This window comes from Misgurnus anguillicaudatus, chromosome 21 (genome assembly GCF_027580225.2).
Source record: "Misgurnus anguillicaudatus chromosome 21, ASM2758022v2, whole genome shotgun sequence".
NCBI lineage: Eukaryota > Metazoa > Chordata > Actinopteri > Cypriniformes > Cobitidae > Misgurnus > Misgurnus anguillicaudatus.
Window position 1 is genome coordinate 3,823,412 of NC_073357.2, and position 11,910 is coordinate 3,835,321.

The following is an 11,910-nucleotide window of genomic DNA, read 5'->3' on the forward strand; positions in this document are numbered from 1 at the left end:
ATTGTAAGCCTTTAAAAAGTAATTATTTTAGATGCAATTTTGTAATATTTATAGCTTAAATTCAAGATCTTCTAAAGACATTTAAAATTATTCCGCAGAATTTTCAGAGAAAAAGCAAAAAAAGTCTGCGGATTCAGTCTGGCCCTGGCTATAAGGTAGCTCAACTACTAGCTACCCTTGGAAAGCCGTTTACTGATGGGGGCTAGTAGTCTCTACTACACAATGAGGCCTGCTGGTGGTCATTTTGGTCTGGGTCATACAATTCTATGTTATATAGCTGACCCGGCCCCCCCATCACAGTCAGGAACGATAATGTGGCCCCCAGAGAAAAACGTTTGGTGACCCCTGTTCTAAGATATAGGATACTTGCATGTCTGTGCAGTGTAAGGAATTTGAAAGTCATAGTTCTTAGATGGAATAAGATGGCTTTGCAGGTTCTTGAAGAATCTTTAGACAGAGTCCAGTTGCAGCATTTTCATGCTGGAAGAACAGACCAGGTTGTCGCTGTGCGAACCGAGCGTCCAGTCCATTTGAAGAGTTGTTCCGAAAGGTTTAGATGTGAATTGTTGGCTTTCTGATTGTTGAAAATCCATTCTTGGTCAAAATCTCAGGTGAGTTTGGCCTAAAACTCACAGAACAAAGAAGAGGATTCTAGGCCTAATTGCCCTCCTCCCCCAGAGAGGAGGAGGTTGCTGGAAGAGCTCACTTGTAGAAGAGATGAGGCGATGTTCGAACTCAATTGATGAGATAAAGTTTTTGTCAGTATTTATCCTTTGAGGAGGACATGCCCATCCAAGTTTGAATCAACCAATGAGAGCTAAGCAGGGGAACTTCCTATGTCCCCTAACTGTTAATTTGCATATTTATGCCTCTAGGTTCCCTTTGCAAAATATCAGTCCAGATCATTGAATAAATAGAATGAATTGTTCTACTGTCATACCATATTTATCAATAAAGAGGAAATTGAAAGGTGAACAGTTTGATACCCAATATAAATGGTTTTAAACAAACATTAAGTTGTGATTCATTCCGATGTATGAATAACAAACTAAACATCTCTATATGTGTCAGAGGTAGGGATGGGAATTGATAAGAATTTTACGATTCCGATTCCATTATCGATGTTGCTTATCGATCCGATTCCTTATCGATTCTCTTATCCATTCTCATTGGGTGAGGGAATAAGCACAAATGTGTATGTTTGTATTAATTCGCTTTGATATCTGTTCAGAAGACGCAGAACAGAGTATACACACATTGGCCCTCATTTATCAAAAGTGCGTACACCAAATTTCCAGCGTACACCTGGCGTACACCCAAAACCACGGTGACTTTGAGATTGATCAATATCGACGTTGGCGTACGGCACGCTCAAATCCTACGCCAGCTCAGGAGGTGGTGTACGCAAGTTTTGAGTTCGGAAATGCGCAGAAACACAATTCCTAACACCACAAAACTCACTGACAAACTAAAATATATGATATATTATGACCCACTGTAAAAAAACAACAAGATAGTAATTATAAACTTCAGTGTTTATTTTTATACAACATGGACTTCAATGTTTAATTTGTGTGACTTTACCAAAGCATTTGATTTGTAGGCATATGTATTCCTTAAGTTGCGCGCCTGTGCGCTTTACCTGACGTTTCAGGGCAGAGCATGTGAACGGAGCTTAGCGGGAGCGGAGTGTTGAGCGGTGCGGTAATATTACCATCAGAGCGCAGATTGGCTTTCCGAAAATTCCGCTCACTCATTACCATCAGCAACGCTCACTCAACCCAGAACGCACTTTGATAATTTGCTAGTTCGAGAATCTGTGAAAACGTCTTGCAATAAGTTGTGGAATTCAAGCCATATACATAAATGTAAAGTACAAATCAAAGTTAAGATTGAGCAGGGAGAAGAAATTGAAATGGAGTGCGGAGAGAAGAGTTAGCAAATATTCGATAATAAATAAAGACATGAAGGTAAGATGCTTGTGTTGAATGGAGCCGTGAATCCGCGAAAAAAATCATGGCCACGAATTATCTTTTATGCTACATTATGGACAAAAATTAACAATTCTTTTTCTTATTTAGTCTAAAGTATGGCCATACATTTAGAATTCGTTCCCAATATTTAACAGTTTGTTCCTTGGAATGAATTATTATAATAATTTGTAATTAATATTACAATTATTTTTACGTCAAATTATAAATTACCCTAGTAAAACATGTGGATGTCGTGGAAACAAATAGTTAATTTGAATTATATCCGGAGCTCCGTATCAAACTGGATATAGCTAACAAACAACTGTATGTAAATACAAAACAACACACTACAGAAGTTACTACAACATTTTTAAATATTATTAAAAAAAAAGTAAACGAACCATTAAGCAGACATAGAATTTAGATAACAGTAAATAATAATAATAATAACAATAATAATTCTAAATATCAATAAGCGCCATTAATAATAAAATATAATAAGAATAATAAGAATGTTACAAATTGTCATGCAATTATTAATGTGTCTTCTTTAAACTCCCAAATAAAACACTACTTGAGTATTTTAGTTGCATTTTCCAAGCATCTGTGCTTTATCAGATTGTTGTCTTGGAAAAAATTTACTTTGACAACAGAGATCCGTATAGTAAAAGTGTACACAATGAAATGGCGCTCACATTAACATTAACACATTACCTTCGGCATTAATAACAGATGGCGTCCCGTTAGCTCCGCTATCTCTGGTGTTGTTGTGTAATAGTGTATCAAATGCGACAGTCCTGCAACCTCGTGCAACGCGACCGTATTGTCGTATTTTCACGTTAAATATAAGTTATTGATTCAACTGTTTCAGTGTTTCACGAAGCCTCGCTCTGCCCACCACTAAATATAACCAAACTTTGGATCGTTCTGCCTAGATGCAATGTTTGCTGCGTTCTAAACAAAAACTACACAGCATGTGTGTGACGTCATGAAACATTTGCAACGAGCGGAACCGATAAGCGGAATCGTTAAGCAGGCATGCTAATGGTTCAAAGGAATCGATTCACTGGGCACCGGTTCTTAAGAAGGTTCTCGATTCCCATCCCTAGTCAGAGGTAATCTAGACTTAGTCATAGAAACACAATTGTACATGAGAATACAAGTTATTTAAAAAGCAGTTTATAAAAGAGGGAACCAACATACATTACACATGCAAAAATGTATTTACAGACAAGATCTAAAAGAGTTTGTCATATGGTCTCAAAGACATTCTTTGCAGGAGGTCTCTGCAGGGCTATTCTTTAGAGCAATTTTCACCTCATTATCAGCTCTCTGTTGAGCTCCAAAAGGTGCCATAAAATGTCCCCATGAGATGGGGCTGACCATAGCCTCTTTGATGTAAAAATGAAGAGAAATTAACCAGGCCATGGGGGGTTAGCACATAAAATAATATTTCCTAGCTATTCTTCAATCCAAGTGTCAGATATGATCCGGTTCTGGCAATCCAGCCAGATGCTACAGGTGTGATAAAATACGTTTTCTTTTTTCTTAAACGATTAATTAAAAAGCAGGTCCCCTTCCAATTAACTCTCAAACTTTGCCTTAATTACATGTCAGCAAACATCCACCATACATCTGTTACGCTGAGAAACACACAGAGAGATCCCAGAGCAGATTAACAGAAAACGTTTATTTAAATAATAATAATAATAAAGTCAATAGCACGTCTGGGCGCAAGGCCACTCCTGTCATGATTTCGGTCTTACCGGTTTGTTGTGTTCCTGTTTCCCTGTGTTGTCATGTATGTCACTGATCCATTTGCGTGTCTTTCACAGGTGTTTTTGTTTGATGTGATTTCCTCACTGACGTCACCACCACCTGAAGCTTGTTTGATTACCAATCAGCATTAGTATATATACTCGCTAGTTCCCCTCAGTCTTTGCGGGTCTGTCATTGAATGTACTAGAGGTGCTTCTGATGCATTTCGCCATCTTGTCCTGTCATGTTATGTTTTGTTCCCAGTTTGTTTCAAGTATTAGTCTGTGTTATCTGCTGTCTCAATCTTGCAGACTTCCAGTCGTCTCTCAGTCTTCAGTTCTACAAACTGTCACCGCATGAACTAGATCATCTTTGCTGTGGAGATATTGGATCACTTCGAGTCTCAGTTAAACAGCTCTTCTGCTACACACAGCTGATTTGTCTCTTTGTCACTGGACTGTTGCCACCGTCACCAGAGCTCTGTCGCTGATTTTCCCCAGCGAACTGAACAGTGAGTTGCGCTTTTAGCGCTGAGATTGTTTGCCATCACTAACTCTGTCTCTCCTGTGTATCACAGCTCTGGACTGTTGCAGTTGACGAGCTGTCCCCTTTTGGGTTGTGCCGTGGTTCGATTCGTCGAGTAATTCCGCGGAGGATTAATTCCCCTTTCCTTGTGCTCCCGTGACGCGGTGCTCACGGGAGTGGCCTACGTGTCCCGCCCCGTTTGGGGGTTCCCCTGCCTTCACTCTGTGCCCTGATTGCCAGAGATATTCTACGTGCTCTGTTTCCCAGCTCTGGATGCCCTTTAGTGACTTTGGTGACTGAGAGACTTGTTGTGAAATTTAATAAAATTTACCTCTGCTTTGGAATCTGTTCTCCTGTGTTCCCTACAAAAAATGGAGAGCACACACTGGTAAGAAGAAAGCCACACACGTTCGGGCTCCTGCCACACAAACGGTGGGTGAGAGGAAAAGGGCACACGACACAATGAGGAAGAACCGCCACTCGACTGGCTCCACGCCACACACAGGAGGCGGGTGATGTAATCTTGAGACTGGCAGAGAGAGAGAGAGAGCCTATGGAGGACGAAGAGTGCAAAAATTATAAATAAATAAATTAGATTAGATTAGATAGCACTTTATTGTCCGTGTACACGGAAATTTGTCTTGCAGTACAAGCTCCATCAATTACCACATAACACAACAACATAAAATCAATACTAAAACATATAGACAACATTAAAAATATAAATATATACTTAATTAATATGAGGGAGACCATGCCCTACCAGAGTGGTGCGAAATACCCATAAACATGATAAAAATAATAATAATATTAAAAATAATAAAAGTGAAGGTGAGTGGGAAACCATCACTTCTTTGCCCTCCTACTTTGATTTAATAGGGATACTGACAGAGGAACAAAGGAGTGCTTATATTTGTTCTTTCTGCAGTCTGGAATCCTATAACGCCTCCCGGAGGGCAGGAGTTGATACTCCCCATGCAACACATGGGAAAAGTCCTGTAAGATTTTATCAGCCAATCTGACGGTGTGCAGCAAGTGGCTTTCCTTGAACGCTTTCTCCACTGAATGTCCCACCAACTTGGAACAAACTCCCAGAAGCCGTAAAATCCTGTTCTTCAGCTGAACTGAAAGGCCCCCAAACCACACTGCACCTCCATACTGCCGAATGCTTCGAATTGTTGAATCATAGAAAAGACACAGGATTTCCTTGCTCGCTCCGAATGACCGTAGTCTCCTTAAAAAGTAGATTCTCTGCTGTACTTTGCTGCAGATATAATCTACATGATGGGTCCAGGACAGATCACGTACACGTACACTCCAAGATATTTGAATGATGATTTCTGTTTAATGGTTTGATTATGAATGGTTATTGGTGTGATGTCGCACTCATGAGAGGTGCCGAAGATTATTTCCTCCGTTTTCTGTGTATTGAGGATGAGGACATTTAGATCACACCACTTTACCAGATTACTCACTGTTTCCACATAAAGGTCAGCTCCCTCCCCCTTCTTCATCAGAGCTACCAGCGCAGTATCATCGGAAAATTTGATGAAATGGTAGTTAGGAACAGAGGTAACACAATCGTTTATATACAGTGTGAAGAGAAGAGGAGAGCTTACGCATCCTTGGGGGGCCACACAGCTGGTTACAACCATGGGGGAATAGGTGTTATTGACCCTAACCAGCTGTTGCCTGTTAGTGAGAAAGGAACTGTACCAGTGAATGAGATATGGATTCGTACCTATTTGAGCCATTTTAGATAAAAGTATATCTGGTCTTATTGTATTGAAAGCAGAGGAGAAGTCGATGAACAACACCCTGGCAATAAGGATTTATCCTCGGAGTGTCCAAATGTTTTAAGACTAGATGCATGAGAGTACCAACAGCATCCTCCGTGCTGCGCTGTTGCCTGTATGCGAACTGGAACGGATCCAGATTCCAGTATATCCTGTATAGAATTAGAGAGTACAGAAGACATAATTTTTTCCAACGACTTCCTTAATACAGATGTTAATGCCACAGGTCTAAAGTCATTGCACTCCTGGGGGGATGATTTCTTTGGTAGAGGAATGATGTGCGATGTCTTCCAAGCCATATGAACAGTATGTGTATCCAGGGACTGCTGGAAGATAGGTTGCCACACTGAAGCTAGCTCCTTGCTGTAAGTTTTCAGGATAGAGGCAGTGATGTTGTCTGGTCCGGTGGCCTTACGTGGATCAAGCTGACAAAAAACGTTTTGCACTTGACCCACTGTAATTGTCACTCTGTCCTCTGAGCTCACTATAACAGACTCCAGCACCTCCCTGCATCTCTCCATGCTCCCAGAGGTTTCAAACCTTGTAAAGAAAGTGTTCAGTTCAATAGCAGAGGTTAGCTCATCACTAGTCACAAAAGGCCTCCTGTGTTTACCTGGCATACCTGTCATGTTTTTCATTGTATCCCACGTTTTGCGTGGGTTGCCAGCCTTGAAAGCGTCCTCCAGTTGTTTTCTGTGTGCCTCCTTTGCCTTCCTTAGTTTTCCTCTTACTTCTCTATTTGTTTTTTGCAGCTCCATTTTGTCCTTATTCTTAAAAGCTAGTTTTCTCAGATTCATTACTTGTTTAATATCTTTGGTTACAAAATTTTTATTGTTAGGATACACCTTAACTGTTTTTGTTGGTATTATTGACTGTACGCAGAAGTTAATATAGTCTGTTGTTGCAGTACATGTTTCTTCCAATGTGTCCCCCCTCAACACTTCCCAATCCGTACAGTCAAAACAAGCTCCCAGTTCCTCTCTGCTGTCATCGGTCCACTGTCGAATCTCCTTGTCTGGTTTACGACTCGTTAATTTTTATGTGTACGTCGGGATAAGATATACTACATTGTGATCAGAATTAGAAATTGGTGGTTTGGCCCTAGATTGATAGGCATTGGGGAGATTAATGTAACATTTATCCAGTGTGTTTTCCCTCCTTGTTTCACATGTCACAACCTGTTGAAATCCTGGCAAAGTTTTCTCTAGGTTGCAGTTGTTAAAATCACCCAAAACAATGGCAGGAGCATCTGGAAAATGTTGTTGTTGATTATGCACACATTCTGCTATTGATGCAGCGGCACAATGTATCCCACCGCTTGGTGAAACGTAAACAACAAATAGCAAAATGCAGCCAAACTCCTGAGGAAGATAAAATGGTCTCACTCCAATACTCAACAATTCAAAGTCTGTGTTACATATAGTCTGTTTGATTGTGTACTGGCGACACCACCGCTCATTTACGTACACGCAAATCCCTCCTCCCCGACTCTTCCCCGAGTTTTCAGTTCTATCTGCTCTTATAAGTGAAAAACCGCTGATATCATAAAGTGAGTCAGGAGCGTCTGTGTGCAGCCATGATTCAGTGAAACAGAGAAGAGCAGCCTCGCGAAATTCAAAAGAGTACCTTGCAAGTGCCCGTATTTCATCAATTTTGTTGTTTATAGAGCGTAAGTTGGCCAGGATCACAGCAGGTAGAGCTGGTCGGTGTTTTCGCTGCCGCAATCTCCTCCTTATTCCACCCCGTCTCCCTCGCTTCCTTTTCCACCACGTTCGCCGCTTGGGATTCCTTTCCCTTACAGCCAGCCGAGATCGCTTCTCTCTCCACCGGCTTGCAGATCGTATCAATTCCCCTGGGATGCTAGCCAACAGCCCGGGTGTAGCCTGTACGTCAAGTCCCTCTTTATTAATTTTCAGGAGTGCGATACGAGTGTATGTCGGTTGGCTGTTGTTGTTGCGCCATTCCTCCATAACACTCTCGGCACGTGAATACACCAGCAGATCAAATCCGATTAAAAGTAATAAAAATAGTCCAATAAAAACTCAGATACAAAAAAGAAAAGTCCAATAAAAAGGGATATCCACCACTCTTAGTCCAGCTTTAACACCCACATATTTAGCTGACAGACGAGCACATAACAATAAACACAGCCAATTGTTTGGAGCGAGCTACGAGTCGCCAGCCGAGCAGCGCCAGTAAATACATGTAAATAAATACATGTACAAAGAAATGTATAGAGCAAACATAAATAAATAAATACAAAAATAAATATGCAGAGAAATATAAAAAACAAACATAAATGAGTATTGCAACTTTGATTTCTTTATTTTTGTATTAAAATATTTTTAAAACTTTTATTTATTTCTGTATTTAATTATAAATTTGTATTTATTATTTTATTCATTTCCACATTTATGTATTTATTTATGTATTTATGTGAACATTTAATTATTTTTTTACATTTATTTATTTATACATTTATTTATTTAAACGTTTATTTATTTATACATTTATTTTTTCCACATGTATTTATTTATACATGTATTTATTTATGTATTTATTTCCACACGTATTTATTTCTACATTTATTTGTCTAATATGTTAATGAGGAGGGGCCGTGTTTTTCTTCAGCCGTAGCAATGAGGCCACAACAGTCACATCTTTTGCTCTTACAAAATGATTTTGAGTGTAGTGCAAGTGAAATGAATGTTGAGAGAGGTGGGCGAAATGGCAAAAATCACTGTTTAAGTAATTTAATATCACTGTTTCTGTATGTATTTACAGGATAAGCATGCATATTCTTTACCCCGAACATCGCGTTATAACATCCGTTCTGGATTCTTGCACACATTACAGAAACCGCATCTTTAAAGTGCCCGTATTATGAAAAACTCACTTTTTCTGGGTTTTGGGGTGTTCATTTGTGTCTCTGATGCTCCCACACGCATACAAACATGGAAAAATCCATCCATGCTGTTTTGAGTGAGATACAGGTTTCTGAATGTCCTCTGCATTGAGTCTCAGATTGCGCGAGTTCAAACTCAGCTCCGTTGTGACGTAACAAAACGTTTCGTCACATTCAGTTTGAATTTTCCCGCCCACCACCCCACTCGCAGGTCTCCACCCACCATGTAGCTAGAGAGAGCACAGAGAGAGCAGTCACTGATACCCAGTGATGCCACAGTTACTTTGAAAAAGTAATCTGATTACTGATTACTCCTTTAAAAAGTAACTAAGTTACTTTACAGATTACTTGATTTTAAAAGTAACTAAGTTAGATTACAGGTTACTTTGTTAGTTACATTCCAGTAGCTGCCAACACCCCCACTGCCTCAACATTAAAAATGACAACCGGTTTTGCCAACACTCACTTTATTGGAAGTGCATTTTTAACAGTAACGTCAACAATGTATCTCCTGACATTTTAAGTTGAACTGTTGTGTTTTAAAAAACTAATAATATATATATATATATATATATATATATATATATATATGAGTCTTTCTTGACTTCACTAAACATAAATAGGGGTGAGCAGGGGCCATTTTCAGAAAAACTTAATTTTAAAAGTTAGACAGAGATATATTTTTGCTGTGGTCAATAACTCACAAGTGTGGTCTATCAAAACCAGCTGGAATTTTGAACAAATGTAAAACAACTTCTGTATAATTTCACTTTAAACAAGAGTAGTGAATTGTTATTTTTGACCTTGACAGCAGGGACGAAAGTAACACACAGGTGGGTCAAAAGTAACACAACAAAACATGATAGATTTTTGTGTTACACTTGTTTTTATTAAATATATATTACTATGACCTCTTTAATATGTAACTGCAAACGTATTTTGTCATTTATCTTTGTAAAAAATCATTAAATTACATTTTTATTTTAAATTTCAGTTTTATCAAATGTTTCAAAAGCAACCAACAGTACAAACTTAAATTGCTGAGACTAAACAAAAATTCAATAGTTTGAACACTATGAAAATAAAATTAAATCAAATTAGAATAATATCAATTTTTTACCATATTATACACAGTATTAGCAGCGGGACAAAACTAACAAGTGTTACTTTTGACCCGACAGGATCTACTTACTCTATAAACTCGACTTACTTTTATTTTGAAAAACTGAGAAGTCTTCAGGATGTTATATACCTTGTAGATGTATCAGTATTGTAACACATGAAACGAGAAACACAACGCGTTGTAAGAAAAAAAGACCGCTTTTGGAATGTACTTATCATGGTTGAAAACACAGTTCTGGATCTACACGTGGAAATCGGTGAGTAAATAACGCGATATTTGTCAACTCTTTAAGAGGTTAAGGGCTAATATGCTGTCATAGTGAGATTTAGATGTTATCAGGGCTCGTAGAAAATCGCTTTGTTACTTTCGTTCTTCAACTCTCCTCTTACTGGTTTTGCACTGAAGTCCAGCTTTTGTTGTTTGGGTAGTGGATGAACTCCTGCTCACTGCTTCGCATCACCGGGTGGGACTTGCTCTTACTGTAGTTTGACTGTCTGTGCCGTGCTGCGACTCCAAATGTTTTTTTTTAAATTGACGTAGTGTTTTTGTAGCTGCATCTCTCTTCTCTCTCCATTGTACGTTGTTTACGTTTGTGGCGCTTACACATGACCTGAATTGTCCTCGTGCTGAAAACGTGACTTGTCGCACACCTGACTTCACTTCCCGAGACGCAAGAAGAAATATACAAGAAAATATATATTTTACTAAGGAAAATTTCAAAAATAGTAACGCACAGTGACTTGGATAAGTAACTTTAATCTGATTACTGGTTTGGAAATATTAACGCGTTAGATTACTCGTTACTAAAAAAAGTGGTAAAATTAGAGTAACGCGTTACTAAGTAACGCGTTACCGGCATCACTGCTGTGCTGTCATCATGTCTCACGGAAATAACAGCAATTTGGATATTATCAGAGCCATGGATAATATGGATTAAACTCCCGCCTACTTTTAAAAACAAAGTTTTAACGCGTGGTTATTGGAACCTGGAGTAATCTTATATACTACTATGTATCTATATTTCACGGATTTTACGCATTTGTGGACCAAAATGGTCAATGAATGTATTTTATTGGACTTTCATGGATCATTCACACATCTGAAACAGACTGGATTCGATTCGCGTTCTTTGTATCCACAAAAAAGGTAAGAAGTCACGTTATATTTTGCATGTTGTCATCTTCTGTCACAAAATACTACATTAGAGCATCTATATCTCAAAACAGAGATCATACATTGATGCTAATCCCGTAAATTATACCTTTTAAATGTATAGTGATGTTAAAATTGGTTGTAAACAGTAGGCTATATAGATATTTTTGCAGGCTAGATAGTTTGAAAGTTAAAAAAAATGTTTAACGGCTTTATTTTACAATTCTACAAGAACTAAGTAATAGTGCTTTGCCAAACTAAAAGTGTTTTGCCAAACTAACCGAGACCGGGCCTTACCGCCCCGGCTTTTCTGACGAGGTTAACCCCCGAGCCTCTAATAACTTTCCGGTCCGGACCTCCCGCTAGCTTCTAGCAATTAGCACGCGGTCCACAAGCAGTATACATCCCCCGCCGGGTCTTAATTTTTGTAATTTGCGAAAAAAATGCATTTGAAAATGTTTTATAACTGGAATATGTTAGTATTGTCCAGGGAAAACGCATTCATTGTTGAAACTCCTACATCACAATTTATGCTGGAATCTTTGTGTGTCATGATGAGTTTGACACACCGAGACTGGGCCTTACCGCCCCGGCTTTTCTGACGAGGCTAACCCCCAAGCCTCTAATAACTGTAACGGTCCGGACCTCCCGCTAGCTTCTAGCAATTAGCATGCGGTC